Source organism: Geotrypetes seraphini, chromosome 4 (genome assembly GCF_902459505.1).
Source record: "Geotrypetes seraphini chromosome 4, aGeoSer1.1, whole genome shotgun sequence".
NCBI classification, from domain to species: Eukaryota; Metazoa; Chordata; class Amphibia; order Gymnophiona; family Dermophiidae; genus Geotrypetes; species Geotrypetes seraphini.
In genome coordinates, this window is record NC_047087.1 from 5,281,277 (window position 1) to 5,297,619 (window position 16,343).

The 16,343-nt window shown below is 43.8% G+C and overlaps 1 protein-coding gene across 4 annotated transcripts in view; it reads right to left on the reverse strand.

Annotated features, from left to right (window-relative positions):
* NFAT5 (nuclear factor of activated T cells 5) overlaps positions 1-16,343 on the reverse strand; it is a 383,347-nt gene that overhangs the window by 247,354 nt on the left and 119,650 nt on the right. The window contains exon 2 of one of the 4 annotated variants that reach the window (XM_033941879.1): positions 2,594-2,710. The exons of the other annotated variants lie outside the window; for them this stretch is intronic. The gene's annotated coding sequence lies outside the window, so the exon portion shown is untranslated. The remainder of the gene's footprint in view (positions 1-2,593; positions 2,711-16,343) is intronic. 4 annotated transcript variants of the gene reach the window in all.

Consider the following 16,343-nt stretch of genomic DNA (forward strand, 5'->3'; position numbering starts at 1 on the left):
CCGGAACATCCTCCAAGAGAATATCCTTCCAACTTGACGCAGACCACCCTTCTTCTTCAGGAAGCCTAGGCCTTGCTGCAGCTCGGGGCTGTCGAACCAGTCCCTCAGGACCAACAGAACAAAGGATTTTATTCCCGGTACTTTCTTGTGCCAAAGAAGACGGGCGATCTGCGGCCCATTTTGGACCTCAGGGTGCTCAACAAGTTTCTGGTCAAAGAAAAGTTTTGCATGCTGACCTTGGCATCCCTGTATCCCCTCATCGAGCAGAACGACTGGTTATGCTCTCTGGATCTGAAAGAGGCCTACACTCACATCCCCATTCATCTGGCCTCACGCCAATTCCTCCGATTCCGGGTGGGACATCTTCATCTTCAATACCGAGTGCTTCCCTTCGGCCTGGCCTCATCCCCCAGAGTCTTCACCAAGTGCCTGGTAGTGGTAGCCGCAGCACTCAGGAACCATGGCTTCCAGGTGTTATCTTACCTGGATGACTGGCTCATCAAGGATTCCACGTCTCAGGGAGTCGCCCTCACGACCCAGAAGACAATTTGGTTGCTACAACATCTGGGATTCGAAATCAACTTCCCAAAATCCCACTTACAGCCCTCCCGGTCTCTTCCCTTCATCGGGGCGAACCTGGATACTACCCAACTCCGAGCGTTCCTCCCTCCCCCACGCATGGAGGCTCTTCTTCACCTCTGCCATTCAGTGTCCTCTCGCCCTTCCATCTCGACGAGACAGATGATGGTCCTGCTGGGCCACATGGCCTCTACAGTGCATGCGACGCCATTTGCCAGACTTCACCTCAGGACGCCTCAGTGGACTTTGGCGTCCCAATGGTCCCAGACGTCCGACCCTCTGACTCACCACATCCAGGTCACTCCTGCTCTACAACAGGTCACCTATTAATAGTGTGCATGAAATAAAGCACAAAATCAGCCTTAATTATGGTCCACGGGAATGACATAAAACCTGTGGAAGATTAAAATGCATGATAACTGCTTTAGTGCACCCTAACCATTAACAAATGGCTCCTTAAATGTTTAGCAGTCAATAATTATTCTCCTTTATTATCACTTCCTTTTTATATATGTATAGTTTAACACTGATCAGCATTACAGCATCTTGACAAAGTTAGCTTTATGACATGGGGGTCACATAGCTATAAGTTCTTAAGTGAAACAATGACATCCTTCTCAGGAATATGATTTCAGTCCTTGATCTAAATGACTAAATCTACTTTTCTCCTTTTATGTCCTGCACTATAGGGCCTATTGTATTACATTCCCCACCCACAGTTTCTTTTCAAATGAAAATGTATTTATACTGCCAATTAAATTTAACATGATATCCTAACCGATCAAGAGTCTGGACAACAAAGATAATGATCTGGGGATTTTTTTCTGGCTAGTTAATTGTAAAATTAACACAAACAACTAAAATTATGTTCTTAGTTCAGAACCATGGCACTAGATTCTTTAAAGCTTCAACTCCAAGACCATTGTTGGTCAGTGGTGCAGTTTACTCATTCTATCCATATGATCAAGAAACTGGCGTAACTTCTTGAATTTCTTCATTAACCGATGGCAGAATGATTTCTGAAATCTAAAGTAAGGAATATGCAGTTGAGAGGTAAGAGCCTAAGCAAAATAAATGCAAATGAAATTCACAGAAAACAAAAAGGCAAAAAGGAACAATATCAAGCTAACACATTAGAAAGCCTGCACATGCAAGGCAAGAGAGGGGGTTCCTGAAGGCTAGAAATTTAAATAAGAAGATTCAAGACTTATCCCTCCTACATCTTTTAACTCTTGCTAGAGCAAGTTCTTCTGTCTTTAAACAAGCTGTACTGAGAGCTGCTATTGTTGATAGACTGGTTCAACTCATAACCTACATGCAGTAATTCTTCATTGCTATCAGCAATTTTTAAAGCCCTCCAAAAACAAACAAAAGCAAGCATCACCACCACAGATTATTTTGGAAGATGACCTGTGTATTAACTATGCACTGCTACCGAACTCCACGTATGCTGAGTGAGTAAATGGACAAGATGCAAGGGAATTCATTGAACAGCTCCCAAAGAGTATCTGAATTGGGCCAAGTACATAGATCTCCAAGGGAAATGAATATGGCAAGGATAGGCATACTGGATAGGTCATATGGACTTTATCTGCCTTCATTTTTCTCTGTTTCTATGAATACACTCAGTTGCTCCTTGAATACTGTAACTACACCTCTACACACTAAGTGAGTTTAAGAGCTTTCACACTTAATCTGATACTAAGAGAATTTGCATTCTGTGGCTTTCAAACCATGTAGGTTTCATCACTGTTTGCAATATAGACCCGTTTAACAATAATGTAGAATTTCAAAAGAAAACAAATACACCCAAGCTAAATTTTCAGGTTGTATTTCTGAAAGATTAGGACGTGAACCATAAAACACAAAGTGGCTGCAAACCTTCTTCCAACCTCAGCTTTCTACTATTGCTTTGTCATTAACATTAGGAAAAGTCAAAATCTTTACAAAAAAAAGAAAAGAAAAAAATAAGAGAAAAAAAAGACTTAGGAAAAAGTCTGAAAACGAGACCGACCTATACCCTGGGTGAGATTGGATGGGTTAAATGTCTCTGGCACTATTTGTCTTCACTACTGACAGACAGACACTGTCACACAACCCACCACACGATGCCTGTCTCTGAATGGCGGAGCTAGAATGCAAGTTAAGTGTATTAATAGAGAAAACAGCTAGCATCCCAGCAAATATAATAAAGCAGTCCAGTTCAATTAGCATAGAGAGATTAGAGGAAGATTGGTTATTCTGACGGACAATAAGTGCAAATATTTTAAATCCAGCTTTTTAAATGAATCATGTATACTCCCAACTTTTATATTATCAAATTCTTAAGTTAATATTCAAACCAATATACTTTTTTTTCACATTAATGTGAGTCAAGGCTGTTCAATTTACTATTTAGCTATGCGGTTTTCATAAAGTTGGTACATGAACTTGTGCAACAAACCTTCCTGGTACAGTTAGAAGTCTGTTTCCTGCAAGCCCTCAGATCTGATACCAGCCAACCCTGCTCCCCCCAAATTGTGATGTGGAGGCTGTAGCAAGCATTCTTGATAAGGAATGTGGCACCTGTGGCAGTGGTATTACTGAGATGCCTATTTGTGCCAGTTCTGACATCAAACATGCCCAATCTGAAATGGAAGCCTCTAATTCTGTCTCTCTCAAATTGTGTGCCACAGCAGTGGTGTGTCCCAAAGAGATTCTGCGTGTGCTATGAGAGATTCTTGAATTTTACTTTATTTTTAAAAATTTCCTTTATAACTATACACTAGAATAGATGGCATGAATATCATGCACGCAAGAGTCTGTCAGTGTTATGAATGTCTGTGTGCTAAGGATACAACTATTCAGACAAGCATCATTCTTTGACATGATTGGTCCTTAAAAAGTAACGGCAAGTAATTTTATTTTTTATGCTACAGCCTCAGCACCCTCACACTGCTCCTTGTGACCCTGGGCAAGTCACTTAACACCCCCCCCTCCCATTGCCCCAGGAACATTAGATAGATTGTGAGCCCGACAGACAGAGATAAATGCTTGAGTACCTGAATAAATTCATGTAAACCATTCTGAGCTACCTGGGGAGAACGGTGCAGAAAATTGAAAAAAATAAATAAATAAATAAATTTAAATCAATCAGACAAAGCAATCAAGGCTTTGTTACCATTTAGATCTTATCATCTTTGCAAACTTGAATTTTCAGATCTAACAAATTAAATTTTAAAAAACACACCACGACTGCAGATAGGATGATGTTTGTCAACTATTGAGCTACATTTTGAGTTAATTTGCACTTAAAATCAAGCACATCCATCACATTGATTAGCCATTCTAGTCTATCTACTTTAGTTTCACTGTTGCTACATTTACCCATACATAGCTTAAAGAACTTTAAATAACTCTCAAATTTAATTTTTTGTTGGTTTTGCAATTTTATCAATTCAATTATAATGTACCGTGAAAAACATTTTGCTCCGTTTAGTGTGTTAGAGCTCAAAAAGTTTGAGAGACACTGCTCTAATAATAGTAGATACAGAATTTTGAAAATTGGGCACACATATATTTAACATTCAATCTTCAACTAGCTTCTACCATCAGGAATCACCTGCTGGAGACTGAATCCAATTGGCTGTGAGTGTTCCTGTCTTTTAAAATTAATCTACAAACATAACTGACTTTGGTAACCCTGAAAACCCAACTAACTAGGTATGCCTTCAGTAGGAAAGCCATGAACTACAAGATATTTTTCTTGGGAGAATTATTTTTAAAGTGATGCAACTTTACAGGACTAAAGCTAGAATACAGACAAGCCACGCCATGACGACAGCTATATGCAAGTACACTGGGCAACTAGAGGTAAAACTAGGCATCACTGCGGTAATTATTCTAAATAGGATTATGGAGCTAATAATCACAACATGACTTCAGACTCTGCCAATCTGGTGTGCTGGGTTAAAATTCTACACAAGTAATATGAAATCTAATGAATTGTTGGCAGAAAGTCTCTAGTTCTTCACCTTAAAAGAAATCTCACACCAAAAATTACAGCTCCAAGTTGTTTTCGGAAATCTGTGCCTAAGGAAGAGACTTACTTCAATTCCCAGCTCACATCTTCTGCTTCCCAGACCAGGACTGGAGATGCTATTAAAGCAGCATCCAAATCCTCTAGGAAAAGTGATCACTAGACTTTTTGCAGAGGTAAAAGTCAGTGGCCAGATTTAGAGACTATGACTGCAGAATCCCAGAAAAGGCCTTGGTGAATGTTGCTAAAATGACTGAAGTAAAGGAAAATCAGGGAACAATAATCCCTGAGTAGCAGCAAATAGACATCAATCGTTTTCTTCTCTCTGCCCCTTGAATCTCTGGGCAGTGCGCCCTCTCCTCAGTCTGTACCAAAACAAGTGATAATCTCTAAGAGAGGAAATGAAAAGGAGGGGAGGGGGACTTGGGGAACTTTCTGATCCAGATAAGTATAAATCTGTTCTGCAATAGTAACTAAGAGAAAATTTAATTTAATTTAAAAATTTATTTTTTATTTATATATCACTTATAACCTAAGTGGTTTACATTCAGGTACTTTATCATATTTCCCTATCTGTCCCGGTGGGCTCAAACACTATCTAGTGTACCTGGGGCAATGAGGGGATTAAGTGATTTGCCCAGGGTCACAAGGAGCAGCGAGGGATTTGAACCCACAACCTCAGGGTGCCAAGGCTGCAGCTCTAACCACTGCACCACACTCTCCCCAATAAGGCAACAAGAATGGTGGTAAGCCACAAGAAACCCACCTACCTGTGTGCTACTGGCACTAACACTTGTACAGCTCATATCAAGTCGTGCCAACATGAATTTTGGTACTAACAAGTCACCTCTTCAAAGTCTTTCCTTCTCTTCCTTGGCTGCCACAAATTCAGCTGCTGGATACTCTTCTAAGCCTATGAGCCTCTGCAGGCATAACAGACATCTTACAGGACAGGGCATAAGGAATCGTATACTGTTCTCAGGAAAGAGGATTATCAAAGTAAGTACCTATTCCTTCCTTCCTGTGCAAACAGAATACAATTTCTTATGGATGGGACATACCAGAGCAATCCTTTGAGTCTAGGGCGGGACAGATGAGCCTGTGACCAGCACAGAGGACCCAAAGGCCTATCTGTTTGTGCCACCACATCCACTCTGTAAAATTTTGTAAAGGTATAAAGGGTAGACTGTGTGGCTGCCCTACAAATTTTGTCAGGTGACACTGCCCTGAACTCTGCCCAGGAAGATGCCACACTTCTGGTAGCATGAACTTTCAAGCCAAATGGCAGCTGCGTTCCACAGCCAATATACACTGAAAAAATAGCCACATGGATCCATTGAGGAAATAGAAGCTTTAGAGGCTGGTCTGCCCTAACAGCTAGCACTGGTCAAGAAAATAGGTGACCCAACAGGCAGAACTCATTTGTCTCCTCAAGATAATAATAAGAACTCTCCTGACATCCAGCAACTTCAATACTTTGTCCTGTTTCTTCTCATATGTGGGCTGAAAGCGAGAAGCCGCACTTCCTAGTTGACATGAAACACGGTGCAAAAGGACACCCCTGTTTCCATGAATCTGAGGAAAGGCTCTCTGCAGGAAAATGCTTACAGCTTTGGCCCCCTCCTCACCTAAGTGATCGCAAATTAAAAAAAAAAATCCTGTCTTTACACTTAGATCCATAATAGACGCATCCATCTGAGGCTTATACTGCGCCCTTTAAGAACCTGGAAACATCTGAATGAGAGGCCAAAGACCTTCAGTCCATTCAAGCTCTGTAAAATGACAGCCCGGCTATTTGAACTTTGAGAGATCCTACTATCAAGCCCTTCTCTAGGCCTGCCTGCAGAAAGAACAAGACTTCGGAAATAGAAGCACACAGGGAATCTAGTTGTTTCTTCTTGCACCAGAGCTGAAAAAGTTTCCATACATTCGCATAGGCTTCTATAGTTGCTGGCTTCTTCGAATGCATAAGCGTTGCTGGCTTCTTCAAATGCATATCTGAATATCCCGTTTGTGCAAAGGCTGCACACTCAACAGCCATGCCCAAAGTGTTCCAGACTCTCTAGGGCTATGGGTCCCTGGGAAAGGAGATCCTGGTGCAGTGGTAGTCTGAGACAGTTGTCTCGCTGCTACCAGACTAGATCTGTGTACCAAGGACGACTTGGGGACCACCAGGTTTACCGTTCCTCGAAAGGCTGGGTCCTGTGCAGAATAACTACCTATCATTGACCACAGGGGGAAAACATACAGGAGCTGGTTTTAAGAAAGGTTTGGACAAGTTCCTGAAGGAAAAGTCCATAGTCTATTATTGAGAAAGACATGGGGAAAGCCACTGTTTGCCCTGTATCAGTAGCATGGAATATTGCTACTCTTTGGGTTTTGGCCAGGTACTAGTGACCTGGATTGGCTACCATGAGAACGGGCTAAACTAAACTAAAACTTAACTTTATATACCGAGTCATCATTCAAAGAAAGCTGGACTTGGTTTACAACAGCTAGAATAACCAAAAAGAAATTTACAATAATGAATAGAAATTGGAAAGAAATACAAAATATCAAGGGAATTAACTTTCAAAATGTTTGGCGAATAGAGTGATTTTTAAAGATTTACGGAAAGGCTGAAATAAATGGGAGATCATTCCAAAGTTGAGAAATTTTAAAGACCAAGGATTGGCTGAAGGTCTTAACTCCTTTAATTCCTTTTCTAAAGGGAAGGTAGAGTTTTAATTGTTGGGTACCTCTTGCAAAGGAAAATCTATAAATATTCCATAATAAAGGAATGAGGGGAATACAAATATTATGTAGAATTTTAAAAGAAATGCAAGCACATTTAAATTGAACCCTAAGATAAACCGGAAGCCAATGGAGACTCTGGAGCAAAGGGGTCACATGGTCATATTTGCTTTTTCCCAAAGATCAGCTTTGCAGCAGTATTCTAAATTAGCTGTAATTTTTGGAGACAAATTTTTGTGATGCCGAGGTAGATAGCATTACAATAATCAACTCAAGATAGTATAATTGATTGAACCAAAACAGAGAAATGTCGGGGATGAAAAAGATGTCTAACCTTCCTCAGCATTCGTATACTAAAGAAGCATTTCTTGACCATGGAATGTATTTAAATGATCTTTAAAGGTGAGAGAGGAATCTAAAAGGACTCCTAGTATCTTAGCTTGATGGACCAGTGGTCTCAGCCAGTAAGGCTATTCTTATGTTCTTATGAGTCCGTTTACAGGCCAAGGTCTAGGGTGTGTATTCCAAAGCTTCCTGGCTCTAACCTTTGACTGAAAAAACAAGGAGCTTTCCTGTTGTCAACTGATGTAATGAAATCAAATGTTGGCTGCCCCCAGCGTTTCACAATGCAGTGAAATACTCTCTGGGACAAGGACCATTCCCCTGGATCCATGGTCTGATGGCTGAGAAAATAGGCCTGAACATTGCCTACTCCCACTACATGTACTGCTGTGATGGCCTGTAGATGGGCCTCTGCCCAGTGAAACAGCAATTGGGCCCCCCAACTGCAGCAGAGCACTCTTTCTTCCTCCTTGCCTGTTGACGTACACCATTGGCCATGGTATTGACGGAGAAGACCCCCAACTGCTTTGCCCTTCAATCTCACCTGGAAGAACAGAAGGATCAACCAAATAGCTCTCAACTCTAATCTACTTATGGACCATGCCCTCTGTGATAACCACTACAATGATCCCCCCCCCCGCGGTAAAGACAGGCATTTGTCATCAAGATCATTCAAGATTCTATGCTGAGAGGGAGGCCTCTGGAGAATGACTCTGGTCAAAGCCACCATTGAAGACTCTGGAACACCTCTGCCATCCAGACTGCAAATGGAGAGAGTTCCTCTGAGGTGACCAATGTGCTCTGCATGGGATGCAAATGGGCTCTAAGATTGCTCCCATGGATCTGAGTCAGGAGGCAGCTAAAGGAGAGTCGGGAGGCAGCTGATCAGAAGCAGGGAGAGTCGGAAGCAGGAGGAGAGAAGTGGAAGGGAGATCAGAGGGAGAGAAGGCAGGAGACAGTGAGGGGCAGAGGCGAGAGATAGCTCCACCCACCTCTCTGAAGTCAGCAAAAGATCTGAAACGAGCTCCCCCTACTGCAGGTACTGCCAAGCCGTAGGTGTCAGTAGCTCCAAAATTTCTAGGATCTGGCATCTGAGCTTCAGTTTGCGTGGTTCTGGAAGAAAAACTCAGCCCTCTTCTGTGTTGAACAGGACCCCCCAAATATTCCTGGGGTGCGCTCCAGATGGCTCTTTCAGAAATCTATACACCCCATATTCTGTAAGAGCTGAACTGCCTGAAACACTGCCTGCTGACAGTCCATTTCAGATGGCACTCTAATTAGCCAATCGTCCAAGTATGGATGAACTTAAATGCCTGATTTGCACAGTTGTGATGCTGCCACCACCGAAACGAGCACACAAATTCTAAACAAGTTGGCTCCCATCAAACTAAGAAAAATGAGAAACAAAAATCTAGACGGCTGGTTCGATGCCAATTTAGGAACAGCAAAACGTAAACTAAGAAAACTGGAAAGACAATGGCTGAAATCAGGAGATAATACAAGTAGAACAAATTGGAGACTAAAGCTAAAAGAATACAAAAACTCATAACTACAAAACGCATGAATTTTTACATGCAAAAAATAGGCCTCCCCAACACCAACACCAACACCAAGATCCTATTCAAACTTGTCAACAATCTTTACGATACACAGGCCTTTTGCTGCCCCACCACAGACCCCCCACCATCAGCCGATGCGCTAGCTGAATTTTTTAACCACAAAATCAACAACCTAAAATCCAACCTATCGATCTCTAAATCCAACCATTTGAACTACCCAGTCGCCCAACACATTGACGAACCCAGGGTTGACATGTACTGGAACAATTTTTCCACCCCCACCTGGAATCAATTCTGCAAACTCTACTCAAAATACACCGATTTGTTCTGCAGATTGGACAGTTGCCCACCAAACGTCATGAAAGCTGCTCCAGTCACCTTCAAAGCCAAGCTACACGATTGGCTCTCCTCTCTATCATCGTCTGGGTACATTCCCTGAGGAGTTAGGTCAGATTCTAATCACACCGATTTAAAAAATCCCCAAGGAATCTATCCACTTAACATCGAATTACAGACCCATTGCAAGCATCCCCTTTTTTGTTAAGCTGATGGAAGGTTTGGTAAACCAGGACTTAGTAACGCACCTAGATAAATTCAGCATACTTCATGACAACCAATCGGGTTTTCGCTCCAGGTTCAGCACGGAAACAGTTATTGCTTCTTTAATGGATTTCCTCCTGAATCTATTCAGCCAAGGTTCCAGTGCACTATTTCTCCAGTAGATCTGAGTAGTGCTTTTGATTTAGTCGATCATGCCATTCTACTTGACTGCTTAGAGACAATTGGTCTCTCAGGCAATGTATTAAAATGGTTCCAAGGATTCTTGACTAAACGATCGTACCGGTTATATAGCGATGATAATCAATCCTCCAACTGGGCAAACCCATGTGGAGTCCCACAGGGGTCCCCCCTATCTCCCACTCTATGCAACATTTACCTTTCCCCACTGGCGAATCTACTACAAAAACTAAAAATCAAGTTCTACATCTATGCCGATGACATCACCATAATCCTTTCCCTAACAAGCCTGACTCCTGAGACGAAGAAACATCTAGAACTAACTTTAAAGCAAATCGAATCATGAATGACCGAGTTCAAACTGAAACTCAACTCTGAAAAAACCAAATTCTTCTTGGCAAACCCGAACGACAAAATCAAAGACACTTCAATTTCCCTGAACGGATAGAACTTCCCTTTTGTCAACACCATAAAAATCCTGGGAGTGACGTTAGACCGTCACCTCACTCTTGATTCTCACACAGAGCTACTGATCAAAAAAGGCTTCTCAACACTATGGAAATTAAGAACCATCAGAAAGTTCTTCGAAACAGCCTCATTCCGACTACTGGTGTAAGCCTCAATCTTAAGCCTGCTCGACTATTGTAATATCATTTATCTGGGGTCTCTCAAGAAAACCATTCGAAGACTCCAAATCATACAAAATTCAGCAGTGCGACTGATCTTCAACATAAAAAACTGGGATCACATAACCCCCTACTACCATAAACTCCACTGGCTACCCCTAGAAGCAAGAGTGCTGTTCAAATTTGCCTGCCTTTGTTTCAAATCCATTCTGGGTTTGGCCCCCCTATACCTAGTCGCCCATTTTAAATTGGACTATTCCACCAGACCAAAACGCAGATTACAAATATTCAGCCATCCAATAATAAAAAATTGCCGATACAAAAGATTCCTTGACAGAACTCTTGCGTTCCAAGCAAATCATCAGAACGGCTGGCTAGGTAATCTTATCAAGCACTCTTCATCCTACCTTAACTTCAGAAAACTAGTCAAAACCAACCTGTTTAACCGATTTGTAACCAAGAATTCTTAATGACTTCCCCCCCCCCTGTAGTCCTACTTACTTGTACTTGACATCCCTACAATGTGACTTTCACTCTATTTCTCTTACTCCCCACAAATATGCATGTATTCAAAGACATCACTATTATTCTAAATATTCATTGTATTCAATGACTCCATTGTTATGTCTTCGCTGACTGTCCAGCTCTTCTTATTGTAAACCGCCTCGAACTACTTTGGCTTTGGCGGTATATAAAAAAATAAAATTATTATTATTACTTTGGTAAAGGTGCAAGGCATTGTTGCCAAGCTGAATGGCAGCACCAAAAGCTGAAAATGGCTCTCTAGCGCTTGGAAACTGAGAAACCTGCTGTGGTCTGGGAATATGGGTATATGCAGGTAAAACTCTGTCAAATCCAGCAAGGCCAAAAATTTGTCCAGAGCTACCAAGGCAATGACAAATCTCACTGTTTCTATCTGAAATCTGGGAACTTTTAATGCTGCATTGACTGACTCGAGGTCCATGTTTGGTCTCCAATTTTCTGAGTCTTTCTTGGGCACAATAAAGTATGTTGAGCATCTGTCTGAGCCCAAGTCTGTATCTGACACCAGTCCTATGGCTCCAGTTTGTAACAGCCTTTGCCATCCAGACTAAGGCCTTTGCACAATTGCTCTGACTTTGGTTGCTTTTTCTGGTCTTCCTACCAGGAGTCCAGAAAGTTGTCCTGAAGGGGACGACAGAATTCAGAGTTTGTAACTCTCTTGAATGATGTCTAGTACCCATTGGTCTGATAAAGTCTATGCCCAAGTCACCCAGAACTCCGAGAGTCTCACTTCTATGCAAGGGATCCCGGAGGCCAACCTGGCATCGTTGGGACTTGTTAGGATTTGTGGCAAGGCAAGAGCCAGATGTGGAGGCTCTTCTAGGGCCCCCAAACCTCTGTCTAAAGTCTTGGAAGGATCTGTGGGATAAGGAGCCCGTAGACCCATAATGTGGTTTTCTATAGCCAGTAAGGATTTAGGATGACGATCCATCACAGTGATCAAGTTATTGAGTCCTTTCCCAAAAAGCATCTGCCTCTTAAAAGGGAGCTTGGTCAAGGTGGCTTTAGACGCTGAATCCCCTGTCCACTGCCTAATCCAGAGCATTCTGACACTTTACTCATATATAGTGTCCGCCACATAGTCCACCCTGGCCAACACCACCGGAGGACACTCCCTTTGCAGCCAGATTCTGGCATAGCATCTTATGGCAGGCTTGCACACCACAAAGGAAGCTGTAGCTACAGCTTTAAGGCCTAATGCCAATGCCTCAAACTGCCTTTTGAGGACTAAGTCCACCCTGCGATCCTGAGAATCCTTCAGGACCACGCCACCTTCACTAGGCAGAGAAGTTCTTTTAGTAACTTCAAACACCAGAGAATTCACCTTAGGTGGGGCAAATAACTGCTGGAAATAAGAAGTCAAGGGATACAATTTCATTGTTGCCCTGGCCCTCATCAGAGGATCCTCAGGTGTCTCCCAATGCTCTGTTACCATCCTGGTAATCTCTGGGTGAGAAGGGAAGCCTGGTAATCTCTGGGTGAGAAGGGAAGAACGTAGAATGCGATTTGGTACTGCTTAGCTGGGCAGTAAAAACCTGCGGGATCTCTTAGATCCAACTTCCACAGAGAAACTGCAATAACTTCAGTTAAAACTTCTGGCTTAAACAGCCTGCACAGTGTTGGATCCTCTCTCCCTGATCTAGGGCTGTCACCAACCCCTTGTCATCTGCCCCAAACTGAGAACTAGAATCCTCCAGGGAAGATGCATGGTGGGAGAGCAGTGAGATTGCATCCAAACCCATATAGTTCCAGTCCTTTTCGGCCTGGGCCTCCAGTTCCTGTAGGTCTATCATTTGCAGCAAGACCTTGCTTTGTGGAGGAAAACTCCGGAGAGAGTTAACCGGCTGACATAAAGACAACTCTTTATGTTTCTGGTAAGCTGCATAAATCAAAGTCACAAAATCAGGGACAAAGATCTGACTTGGGCCCTCCAAGGACCTCTGCCGGTCTACCACACGTCTCATCTCAGGGTCAGGGGTATCTGTGCAAGGGCGCTTCACAGGCAATACTGAGTTGCATTTAAGAGGCTCTAACCGAGCTTTACAACTCAGATCTCAGAATTTTCTGCCTCTCCTGACAAATGAGAGGAATAATCTCATGGCTCCCACCTCCCTCATGCTTTGCAAGATGCATTACAAGAACACTCCTCATCTAATCATCCACTGCAAATGTGGGAAGATATGGGGTCCAAACCACCTGAGTCCACAATACTCAATTTTTGTCAAAATCAAAGCAATCTGAGGCAGGAGGCGGCGGCTTTAGAAATAAAATTGGGAAATCCAAGATGGCCACTGCTGCAGTGTTTAACTCCAAAAACACAGCCCATGGGAGTTCAAAATTGCTGAAAATAGGATTTTAGAGGTGGGGAATCTTTGGACACCCTCAGAAACCTTTAGTTTTGTTGACTTCAGACCCAACCCAATTTTCTCATAGACAGTAATGAGCTGTACTTGCATCAGCTTCTCACTGCAGCTGGAAATGGAGAAGGGGGTAAACAAAGCCAACATCCACCAAGCCTCCCAACCAGTTGCAGGGTCAGATCAGCCTGAGCTCATGTACTTGACTCTGCAGGGGCAAGAACCGCTCCCAGGGAACCTATTAATGGCCAAGTAGTTGCTTCTTTTAAAAATGTGACCCTCCTGGCTTCAGACCCCATCAGGCCCTTCTCTCAGGCAGAGCTGTCTCAGGACTACTTGGAACCTCTTAACACAGGGAAGCCTCAAACAAGAACAGATTAAATCTCAAAAAATAAAAAATCTAGTGCAGAGCAGATGAAAAGACATCTTCTCAACTCACTTACAGAAGTTAAGACTGAGGATAGGGGGCACTGTCCGGAGAGACAAGGGGGCAGAGAGAAGAAAACGATTGATATCTTCTGTAAGTAACTTGCAAGTAGAGGTGCTTAACCCATCCATAAGGAATCATAGGCTGTTTGCGCAGGAAAGTTACTTGTTACAGGGAGAGGAAAGCAATGTTACTTACTGTAACAGTTGTTATCCAGGGACAGCAGGCAGCTATTCTCACTAATGGGTGACTTGATCCAACGGAGCCCCGATGCGGACGCTTCTTTGACGAAAACTCGAAGTTTCGAGTTACCCGCACCGCGCATGCATGAGTGCCTTCCCGCCCAATGCACCGGGCGTGTCTCCTCAGTTCAGCTAGCTAGCAGAGAAGCCAACCCAGAGGAGGTGGGTGGGACGTGAGAATAGCTGCCTGCTGTCCCTGGATAACAACTGTTACGGTAAGTAACATTGCTTTATCCCAGGACAAGCAGGCAGGTATTCTCACTAATGGCTGACCTCCAAGCTAACCAGAATGGGATGGTGGGAGACTTGGCAATTTAGGAGAATAAATTTTGTAGTACTGTTTGGCCAAACTGTCCATCCAGTCTGGAGAAGGTATCCAGACAATAGTGTGAGGTGAAGGTATGAACCGAGGACCAAGTGGCAGCTTTACAAATCTCCTCAATCGGTGTTGATCTGAGGAAGGCTACAGAAGCTGCCATCGCTCTGACCTTGTGGGCTGTGATTTTTCTGTCAAGGGGCAATCCAGCCTGGGCATAGCAGAAAGAGATGCAAGCCGCCATCCAGTTGGAGATGGTGCGCTTGGAAACGGAGCGTCCCAACTTGTTCGGATTGAAGGAGATGAAAAGTTGAGGAGCAGATCTGTGAGCTTGGAGCATTCTAGGTAGAAAGCCAAAGCACGCTTACAATCTAGAGTATGAAGAGCAGATTCTCCAGAGTGAGAGTGTGGCTTCGGAAAGAACACTGGCAGGACGATGGATTGGTTGAGATGAAATTCTGACACAACCTTAGGAAGGAATTTCGGGTGTGTGCGGAGAACCACCTTGTCATGATGGAATACTGTAAAAGGCAGGCGGGTCCGCAACCAAGGCTTGTAGCTCACTGACTCTTCGGGCAGAAGTGAGGCCAATGAGAAACACCACTTTCCAAGAGAGATACTGCAGGTGAGCCTTGTGAAGAGGTTCAAATGGAGATTTCATAAGCTGAGAAAGAACCACATTGAGATCCCAAACCACCGGAGGCGGTTTGAGGGGAGGATTGACATGGAAGAGTCCTTTCATGAATCTGGAAACCACCAGGTGAGCAGAGAGAGGTTTCCCTTGAAGAGGCTGATGGAAAACAGCAATTGCACTAAGATGAACTCGTATCGATGTAGACTTGAGACCAGAATGAGAAAGGTGCAAAAGATAATCCAAAACTGAAGACAGGAGTGTTGTGGCTCATGATGATGAGAAAAACACCAAGCAGAAAATCTAGTCCACTTTTGGTGGTAACATTGTCTAGTAGCGGGCTTCCTTGAAGCTTCCAGGACATCTCTCACAGGTTGAGAAAACTGGAGAGGGGTTACGTTGAGAGGAACCAAGCTGTCAGGTGTAGAGACTGCAGGTTGGGGTGAAGCAGAGATCCTTGATGCTGTGTAAGCAGAGATGGAAAGACTGGTAGAAGGTATGGCTCCCTGCTGCTGAGTTGAAGTAGAAGGGAGTACCAAGGTTGTCTGAGCCACCGTGGAGCAATCAGGATCATGGTGGCATGGTCTGACTTCAGCTTGACTAGAGTCTTTTGGATGAGGGGAAATGGAGGAAACACATATAGAAAGCGATTCGTTCAGTCCAGGAGGAATGCGTCTGCCTCGAGGCACTGAGGGGTGTAGATCCTGGAGCAGAAGTGAGGCAGTTTGAAGTTGTGGGGGGCTGCAAAGAGGTCTATCTGAGGCGTTCCCCACAGAGAGAAGATATGATGCAGGGGCGTGGAGTTGAGGGTCCACTTGTGAGGTTGCAGAAGACGGTTCAGGCTGTCTGCCAAGGCATTGTCCGCCCCCTGAATGTAGACCGCTCTGAGGAAGGTGTTGCGAGTCGCCCAATCCCACACCTTCAGAGCTTCCTGGCAGAGGGAGGCCGAGCCCTCCCTGCCTGTTCACGTAGTACATGGCGACCTGGTTGTCTGTGCGAATGAGGACAACCTGATTGCGAAGGAGATGTTGAAAGGTCTGGAGAGCGTTGAAGATCGCCCTGAGTTCCAGGAGATTGATGTGGCACTGGCGGTCCATGCTGGTCCAGTAACCCTGGGTGCGGAGGCCGTCCCGATGGGCCCCCCAGGCATAAGTCGACGAGTTGGTCGTAGGACTTTCTGGTGGTGGGGGGTGTGGAATAACAAGCCTCTGAATAGATTGGTGGAGAGCATC